An 11,120-nucleotide genomic window follows, 5' to 3' on the forward strand; every position below is an offset into this window, starting at 1 on the left:
CAAATAAAATAAAACTATGCAACTGTGACCTTATGGATCATTGATTTGAGGCCCGTTGTAAGAAAAGAAGTCACCTGTGAGAAGACACAGGCTTCCCTCTTTCCCAGTTGTACTGGTCTCTGTCCTTCTCCTTCATGTACACTCAAGGTCAGTTCTTACCAATAAGTAGACTCAGAGATCCATATATGACATCCTATTTTAAGGACTGATGTGTGAGAAAATCACTTTCTATTACTTTAGCATGGGGTGAGATATTTCATACCCTATAGCAAAGTCATTTATCACAGTTAGAGTCAAAATGATAAAAGATAGAGCATTTAAAGGAAATTTGACATGTTTTTTTGCTATTTTTATGCAAAATATGTGTTTTGCTCCAACACCTCATCTTTTAAAAAGCACCAATTATCTCTCCAGAGAAACCATGAATTTAAGGCTTTTATCCCATTTCCTACCACCTTTCTATTCCTTTCATCTGACACATTGTTAAACTTTTTATAACTGGAAACTTTAACATTAAAAACAACTTTCAATTTTACTTGTAGTAGACATTTAACTTAATATATTTTAAGTGGTAAATGCTCTGCTATGTTAATTGACCAAACTCTCCCTTTGCCTTCATTATACCCAGTAGGACTATAGTTGGTGACATATCTGAGGCCTGTGAACCTGAAGAAGGAGAGTTGGCATATAATAACTAATATTCTTTAAAGATCATTCTGGCTTGCACTTGAAGAAGGCCAACTTGAATATCTGAGGTACTGAGCTGATAAGGCTGTAAAAACCGTCATAATTCTGGTCAGCAAAAGAGAGCCGTTAAGTTCTGTAACAGAGTTCTTTCAGCTGCTCACTGTTCTCCTTTCCCTAGGTTTGCATACATAATACAGTGATAATAAAATTCATGCAGAATGGCTTCTATAACTCAAGCCAAAGTCAGCAGTGGCCAAGTGTTAAGCAAGCCAACTTGGATGGAATGGGCTACCTGGAATGTTAGTATGGTTTTGACAGTCAGATTTATCTGGATTAGCAATTTATTTGGAATTTTGACACAATTTATTCATTGGGTAATTACTATGACATGCAAAACCTTAATTTCCTAATAGGTAAAATGGTAATAATAATGCCTACCCCACTGAGTTGCAGTAATACAGGTGAGGTATATGAAACACACAGCTCTATGCCAGTTGTAGTCTCTCAGTGAAACTCATTAGCCAAGGAAAGACATTTATTCACTGTTGCTTTGCTTTGCCTTCCTCATGGATAACAAGAGTGAGGTCAGTTATTTTGGTCCATCATCCAGGTGCCCCTTCTCTTCCAGATCATGCAGGAATGGATGGCCTCCTGAATGGAAGGCAGATCAAAATAGAGAAGACCTTTCATCAAGAGTTTGAATCATCACATCCCTGAGGCAGCTTTCACTTTGACAAGTGCATTTACTAACTCCTACCTTCCCTTGATGTTCTTCCTGATATCCATCAGCTCACACCCTGTCCACCAAATACTCTCATCCTTCACTTCAGCTGAGCTGTAGATGATACCATCCTTTTCAATGTTGCTCAGTAAATCACAGGAGTATTCTCAACTTACTCTCTTTCATCTCCTCAGTCTCATACCAAATCTGTGAGCTCTATTTGTTTTATTCAACTTATTTCTTTTTTCACAAATTCATCTACTTTATTTTGGCATCTCAGAATATTGCTCTTCTTTAACTGTGTCTTCTAAATATGTTGATTGACGTTTTATCTACCAGTGATGAATACTATGTCACCTCCCTATTCAGAGGACTGATGCCTCTTGTCCTCTGCCAGAACCCGGAAATTATCTTTACTTTCTGTTCTTTTCTGTTTTTTTCCTTTTTCCTTTTTTTTTAATAACTACCCTTCTTAATAGGAAGTGTTTTAGTTTAGGTTTTTACACAATTCACATATGCACTAATTTCAAACAACAGTTTAGGTAAACATTCTGTGTTTCAGGAAGCAATTTTTTTGATGGCTTTGTAATTGATAAGCTGATGATCTTGTTGATCTCATGGAAGATAGAGTCTACTTTTCATCATACAGTACAATTTTAATTTGATACTTTATTCTGCTCCCAAAAAAGTAGAATGTCTGCTCTTCTAATTCAAAACAAGATCCCCACAGACTGAATGACTGTCAAATATATGAGATTCTTTATTTTTAATTAACTTACCAATATAATGTCAATGTAATTTGGTATTATGTGACCCATGACATTCTTTCCATAGGTAATTGACTTTGGATGGTCCTATAGGTTACCAAGAATTTCTATAAAATGGTTCTGATTATTCTAATGTAGGTGTACCTTTCAATAAATATTTAGTTACTTTAAAATAACATTATCTTTGAGCATCAATATAGCAAATAGTTCACCATGTGAAAAGCACAGTTTCTTAAAAACTGAGGAGATATTGCCTCTGACTTGTTGATCTCCATCTGGCTGAGAAATAAACTATGTCAAGGCCATCTGACTATCAATCTGCCTTGCTCCTCATCCCTTAGCTGTCATTGCCTACAATGGACTCTCCTAGGACTTCTGAGAATCATTTGCATTGCTAATGACAGAAAAGATCATCAAAGCAGCTGAAACCCAGATGGCTGGTCAGGTGTACATTGAGATGGACTCAAATTTGAACTGAAGTTGCTATTCATGGAAAAAGGAATATAAGGGAAATCAGCATGGCCATTCAAAGAAATCACCTTCTCTTCTCTTGACTTTATGGTAAATATATTCCAATAACTTCCAGGAAGTCTCTACTCCTTGCATTTTAGAAAACTCCATATTATTCATCCAACAATTCATTCTACACCATTGTGTGACTCCAAATCCAGAAACCACAGAGAGACAATTCAGGGGCTCCCACTTTCATTATAGGGATACATTCACTACACAGCCATGGATTTAAGACCTTCAATAACCAGTGAGGGGTTTGGCTATCCATCTTTGTGAAAAAAAGATTGTACAATAAATGATACAGTTGTGATACTACATTACTAAATAGTCTGAGGTTATTTGTTCTCTAACAAATCAGTCTACCTCTTTATGATTCATTCAGCTCATATACACAATGCTGAAGTTTTACAGTTGTAAGCTAACTTCTGTGAAATAATGCATTGGTGCAGCCTAGTCTCTCTGAAACTCAGTCTCATATTTGCAAGGAGCCCTAATTCATCAGTCCACAAGGATTTATTCCCACCAGTAGGACTATATGTGGATTGAATAATAGATTACCTGAAGAACTTTTCAAAAATATGTTAATGGATTCTGCTGTAAGTTAATAAAAATGTGTAGTTACATCCCCCATTAGTTAATGCTGATGTTATTGTTTAAAGTTCCCAGGTGATTTTAACATAAGCAGATGTATCATGAACACTTAACGATGTTCTTTTTTATTTTTTTTCCTTTTTTGTGATGCTGGGGATTGAACCCAGGGCCTTGCACATGTGAGGCAAGCACTCTACAAACTGAGCTATATCCCCAGCTCATTAATAATGTTCTTAACTAACAGTGTTGATACTTAATATTGCTAATTATTACTAAAAATAAGTAGTGTTGGAAGTTTGCCATAGGACTAGAGTTTGAAGTGTCTTACAGTTAATGATGTCTGATAACTGAACTGAGTTGGAATTGTACCAGGCTGAATGTAACAGAAATAAAGGAAATATCTTCAACTAACAAGAACTTTAGAAATTAGTAGTCCAAGACTAAATCAGAATCTACTCATGCTAATCAATGCCACAAGACCCTTTGACTTTATCAACAATCATTAGGCTGAGTTTTCCTTGTGGTCATTCTGTTTTTCCAGGAAACAGGGAGAAATTTACAGAGTGGTAAGAGAAGTTACACTAGAGAAAAACATTGCCCCCATGGAAATCCCCAAATTGAATTCTAAGTACCCATTACTACAGTCACAAAAGAAGTTAAGAAAAATCTAGGAATTTTGCAATTTTCCCCCCTATTTTGTTAACATCGGTGTCATTCTTACCTTGTATCAACAAATGATACTTACTGTTTTGATATACCCAGGTGATACATAGCACTCTCTACATCAAAATGTCAGAAATATTTTTATTGAAGAAATATACTACTCATCTAAATATATAAGAAGACAACATATATAAAACATTTTTGAAGACTCATTTCCCATTAAGGAATCATTTTTCATTAAAAGTAAAATAAATAATTTGTTTAACAATAGTGCCAAATGTGATAAAATTGCACTATCAAAAAAATTACACAAATGTGATGTCCATTAACGAACATTTTGATGTGTTACTAGATCAATGTTAACAAAGATTGCATTTTCCTAGGCTGGGAAAATCACCCTTATCATGTATAACTGTTTAAAATTCAGATGGTGTACACTTTGTATTATATTCTGAATCTAAAGAGAAAGAGTTCTATTTTTATTCCCCCTCAGCTCAATTATGAAAGTAATTGCTCTGGCCATTAACTGTATGATTACATGTTCATCCTTTGTCTTTCATTGCTTGATGAATCTTTTTGACATGTTATTTCAAAAGAAGAATGTACTAAGAGACAAAATTCTCAGATAGATGTGATCTACTTATAAAAACTCAAGTTAGTAATGCAAAGGACTTGGGAAATGTTTTATTATTTTTTACCCTACTAACAGTTAAGACCCAATCAGGAAACATAGTCACGAAATAGTTAAAAGGGAATATTTAAAGAATTATTAACTCTAAGGAGGTTTTCTATAAAGAAGCAGAGTACTCTAAAAAACTACCCATCGAAGGAACACAGGGAAGAAATAAATCTCAAGTATTGAATTCAGACCTCCTTGGAGAGGGTGTGATTGCAGATGAGTGCATGGTAGAGAAAGTGGCTCTGGTAACCCAGGTAAGAACTTTTCTACAGTTCTTACCCAGGGTAAGTAGGAAAAATCCCTTCAGAGTGCAAGAGATAAATAAACATGACGAATACTGATAAACAGGAAACACTCTGAGTTAACAGAAAAGACTGGTAAACAACCACTGGCTCACTTACAGTCCTCATTAGTAATTCATTTACAATATACCATTCAATCTCAATGGCAAGTAGTGCACAGGACTGCTACTGATACTTAATGAGGGTGAGTGTGACTCAGTCACTTAAAGTTAAGTCTTTTCTGGAAACATGGAGGAATTGCAAAATGAATCTTACTACCACAGTATAAAATTGCCATTGTCAGTATCAAGATTGACAGAGTGACTCCCAGACAAATAGGATGCAAACAAGCAGAAAAAAAGTGAGTGAGCAAGCCTTCTTTCTCCTCCAGACTTGCAGTATTCTTGTTCTCACTATGAGCAGTTTAACTTACAACTGATGGAAAATAAAATGACAATATCTGGATTTTAAATCCCAGCATAATAAATTAAATTAGAGAAGTCTAAGTCTGGAGCTGAGAGGCAATATCTTAATAATTACCACAGATTGTCTTAGAATTTGACTTGCTCTTGTATAATTCAACTGAATATTACTGCATAATATAGATATGTCATTACTCCCAATTTGCATATGTAAGTATTGACTTTCAACAATTAATTATTCCATCCTGGCTTGTCTGCTATAATTAACTTCAAATCTGAATGCGGTGTTTGCTTTTTCCATCTATTCATTTCCAAGCTGAAAGCCTTGATATTGCTGTTATCTTGGATATTGTTACCTTCTTAACTTGATGAGTTAAACTTGATTAATCTTCTATTCTTTCAAAAACTTTGTGCATCTTCAGCATTACTCAATCCCTCAAGTGTTTAAAATAATTCATGAATAAACTGTTATTTCTAAATGTTTATGTGGGAAGGATTTTAATTATGATTCTAATGTCATTTATGCATGTATTTATATACACATATAATACACATATCACTTATATTATATATACATACATACAAGTATATATTATTGTCATATATATGTATGTATATATGACATATATATACATATATACATATAATGTAATGTATGTACATATATACATATATGTATATATAAATATATACATATATAATTATACATATATATGACACCATATTTCCTAATTCTTATGTCAATATCACTGCTTCATTTTTCAGGTGAATTCATTTTTTTGTAAATATATAAATGTATTTCTCTAATGTTCAAAACATCATTTCAGTATGCTCTGTGGCCATGATCTTTTATTTCTGATACTGGTAATCCACACTTTCTCTTCATGTTGTTATTTCAGAATAACCTTGATATCAAAGTTTGGGAAGGTCTTTACACCCAAGTTAAATGATAGGAAAATCCTTCTTGTAAACCTAAGCATAAAACACTAAACAATATCATAGCAAGTCAAATACAGTAATATAAAAATGTAGACCATCTCAAGTTTATTTATCCTAAGAACTATAGTGTTACTTAGTCATAAAAATAATAAAATAAATTCATCCCCTTAATAAAACTAAGTATAAAATGATATCATTTGAACAAATATGTGCAAACATTTCCTAAGATTTCACATATATCCATGATTTGAAGTAAAATTCATCAAAGTAAGAATAAGAGATTTTCTTTAACCTTATAAAGAATATATCTCAAAACTTGCAGGAAATATAACGCTCATGAAACAGTTAAAATATTTTTCCATACGTTGAGAAAAATGGTGATATTTGCCATTACTTTTAACCAACATTGTGCTTGAAGTTACAGATAATGTTATAAGAAGACCAAAAGAAATTTTAAAATATAAGCATTGAGAAGGAAGAAATAAAGTTAAGTCATAAGTAGTTTAGTTGTATACAGAGGAAAGCAAAAGAATCTGTACATAAACCATTGAACCATGTTAAGATGCTGATTTTGAACATTTATATTCCCCATAATAACAATTTCAGGAGGTTTCACCTAATATCAGAATTGGTGAATGAATTTAATAATATTTCTTGTACAATATAAATATACCAAAACAAACAAACGAAAAAACCCCTGTATTTTTAAATCCAGTCAAAAGCACATTAGAAACTAATAACTGGAAATAGAAAGTGCTAATGTACTGTCACATAGTAGGGTTACTATCAATAATGATAATATGTTGTCTATTTTGAAAAGCAAGTGAAAGTATTTTGAATTTTTACCATAAAGAAATGATAAATGTTTGAGGAGATTAATATGTTTAATCTGATTTAAAGGTTATAAATACAATGTTGTTGCACCAGAGTATCGCCTAGTATCCCATAAATACATATGACTTGTATTTTTATGCCTCAGTTAAAAATAAATTAGCTAAATAAAATTTTTAAACAAAAACCATTCAAGATAATATTTCAATATCTGCCATACAAATGGTCTCGTAAGCATTGAATGTCTGGGAATAAATGTAAAGACTTCAAGACCTCTAAAAGAGAGGCTACTGAAAGAATTCATACCTCTGAACTTTGTAGAGACTACAAAACATCACTGAAGCAAAATCTACATAAATGTACCAAAGTGCAGTGCTTACAGGTTGAATGGCTCCATATTATAAAGATGTCTTTTTTCTAAAAATTGATTAATAATGCCAATGCAAAACTCACTGTATCCCAATGTTTCTGGTGGTTAAAGTCACTTTAAATTTTATAGACAAGCACAAAGAACTAGGAATAGCTAGGATGCTCTTGAGGAAAAATATACCAAATTTCGATGTATACAGACTATAATAAAAATATAGACAGACCAATGAAAAAGTCTAAAGAACCCAGAAACAGAGCCAAATGTGGCATAGGAACTATGTGAAGTTCTTTCACTGTTCCAAAATATGTTTTGACTTATTGCTTAATAAACGTTAGCTGGAAGAAACTACATCCAGTTTTTACCCATTTATTAAATGTTCATTTTATTTTACCGAAAACATATAAACATCTAAAATATAAAGATACATATTATTCCTATTGCTAAATAAAGTAAAAAGAAATATTAGCCAAGAGAGAGTAATTAGCTAAGCATTATGTGAACTTAGCATTATTGACATGAGTGTTCCCTGAGGAGACTTGGTAATCTGGAACTGGACTATGCCACAGTGCAAGACAGCCACCTAACTTGATGAAAAGGAGGATTCCATAGCATTCACCAGTTCATTGAAGAATCAGTCAAAACACAATTTGGAGCAATGTGAGAATTTCAAATTGTTCCTATGCCATCAGTATAAAAGTCCCATTTATTGATTGGGTTATTTGTATTCTTGGTGTAAAGTTTTTTGAGTTCTTTATAGATTTTGGAGATTAGTGCTCTATCTGAAGTATGTGTGGCAAAGATTTTCTCCCCCTCTGTAGGCTCTCTCTTCATATGGTTGATTGTTTCCTTTGCTGAGAAAAAGCGTTTTAGTTTGTATCTATCCCAATTATTGATTCCTGCTTTTATTTCTTGTGCTTTGGGAATCATGTTAAGGAACTCTGGTCCTAAGCCAACATGATGAAGATTTGAACCTACTTTTTTTCTTCTACAAGATGCAGGGTCTCTGGTCTGATTCCAAGGTCCTTGATCCATTTTGAGTTGAGTTTTGTGCAGGGTGAGTGATAGGGGTTTAGTTTCATTTTGCTGCATATGGATTTCCCATTTTCCCAGCACCATTTGTTGAAGAGGCTATCTTTTCTCCATTGTATGTTTTTGACACCTTTGTCTAGTATGAGAAAACTGTATTTATGTGGGTTTATCTCTGTGTTCTCTATTCTGTACCATTGATGTACCTATTTTGGTGCCAATACCATGCCGATTTTGTTACTCTTGCTCTGTAGTATAGTTGAAGTTGTGGTATCGCGATACACCCTGCTTTATTCTTCCTGCTCAGGATTGCTTTAACTATTCTGGGTCTCTTATTCTTCCAAATGAATTTCATGATTGCTTGATCTATTTCTATGAAGTATGTCATTGGAATTTTAATTGGAATTTCATTGAACCCAATCCATAAATGGGCTAAGGAAATAAGCAGACACTTCACAGAAGAAGATCTACAAGCAATCAACAGATATATGAAAAAAATGTTCAGCATCTCTAGTAATAAGAGAAATGCAAATCAAAACTATCCAAAAATTCCATCTCACCCCAATTAGAATGGCCATTATCAAGAATATAATAAAAAAAAAAAAAAAGAATATAAGCAACAATAGGTGTTGGTGAGGATGTAGGGGAAAAGGTACACTCATACATTGCAAAGTAGTGGGATTGCAAAGTAGTGCTGCCACTCTGGAAAGCAGTGTGGAGATTCCTTAGAAAACTTGGAATGGAACCACCATTTGACCAAGCTCTCCCACTTCTTGGCCTTCACCCAAAGTACTTAAAATCAGCATACTACAGTGATGCAGCCACATTAATGTTCATAGCTGCTCAATTCACAATAACTACATTGTGGAAGCAAACTTGATACCCTTCAATTGATGAATGGATAAAGAAACTATGGTATACATATAAATGGAATATTATTCAGTCATAAAGAAGAATAAAATTATGGCATTTCAGTTAAATGGATGCATTGGAGAATATCATGCTAAGTGAGATAAGTCAATCCCCCAAAATCAAAAGTCAAATGATCTCTCTAATAAGCTGATGATGATACATAATGGGGGATAGGAGGAAGGCAAAAATGGAGGAAGGATGGATTGTATATAGGACAAAGAGGGGTGTGGAGGGGGCGGGGGAAGGAAAAATTAAAAAATGAGACAAACATTTTGTACATATACATGTACATGTCTGATTATGCAAATGGTGCAACTCTACTTCATGTACAGCCAGAGAAACAATAGTTGTACCCCATTTGTGTACAAGGAAACAAAAAAAAAAAAAAAAAAAGTCCCTATTTTCAATGAAACTTTGCTTGGCTCCATTACTTGCCAATCATCAAAGTCAGTATAAATGACCAAATTTGAACTTCACCTTCCTCTAAATCTAAAATTTGTCTTCTGAATATATTAAACATTTTGTGAAAAATGCAATGGAATATTAAAAAATTTGCTTCTTGGATATGTTAAAGAAGCAAATGCATTGTGAATATGGTCTGTTTTATCTTGTTTCAATTTGCTTTTTTAAAAGACCTTGCAGAAGATCAGTCATGTGCCTCTAAAGGATCTCCAGAACACTCACAAAATAAAATGATAGGCATCTAGAATAATTTATCCCTAAAGAATAGCAAGAGATATTTTTTTAGTGTTGTCAAGTAAGATTCTGACTTGTCACAAAGCTAGACATTGTCAATAGAAATTTTGTTATCTCCTCTAACCTCCCAAATATATAAACTATATTTGTCACTTATAGTTAACAAATTTTATCTGAAAAACTTTACATGTTTACTGGATATTACATATTTTTTTATAGTGGGTCTCAGAAGACTAAGATAACTCAGGGAAAGAATTGGTTTATATTTATGCTTGGATTTCAAATGTGATTATGATTACCCACTGAAAGTCATAACTGAAATAACGGTTTTAGGATGATTTTTTCTGCATGCCTGTGAATTTTAGATACTTTCTCCTTTTTTAGATAGATGGAAAGTTGACACTTCATTTCTAAATCAAAAACCGATCATTTAATTTTGAATTTTTAAATTTTGGGGACATTCTGAAATAACTCAAGAAAATGAGAATTGTGCAATATTAAATTACTATAGTTGTACAGAGAACATCCACTTTGCTTATCTGAGCTGCCAGTGTAAAAACATTGTTTAATGTAATCCAATTACACAGCATCTATGTATGTTTAGACACTTGCTACAAAATTAGACAACTGATTTTGAAGTCTTGATTGATTAGTTATATGCTGAATGCTTATTTAGTGCTTCATGCTTCTAGAGTGATATTGATTAGATGACTTGATTTTACTCAATTCATTTAATTTTTGTTATTTTAATAAAAATATTTATTAAATTCCAAAGACTCCACCCAAATTACTGCAGACTATCAAATAAGTTATATGGAACCAGATGAATCAAATATTTATTTTACATTTTTCTGCCTTTGTTTATGTTGTAGTAATTTTCCTTTAAACAATTATTTTACTGTTGGGTCAATTATGACATATGTCTGAACGTTTCAAAAAAGATAGTTAAAATAGTAGCTAGCATTTTTTGAAGTGGAGACGATATGTTGGAGAAAAATGAAAAGATTCGCTTAATGTCATAT

This window comes from Sciurus vulgaris, assembly GCF_902686455.1.
Source record: "Sciurus vulgaris genome assembly, chromosome: 7".
In the NCBI taxonomy this organism is placed as follows: Eukaryota; Metazoa; Chordata; class Mammalia; order Rodentia; family Sciuridae; genus Sciurus; species Sciurus vulgaris.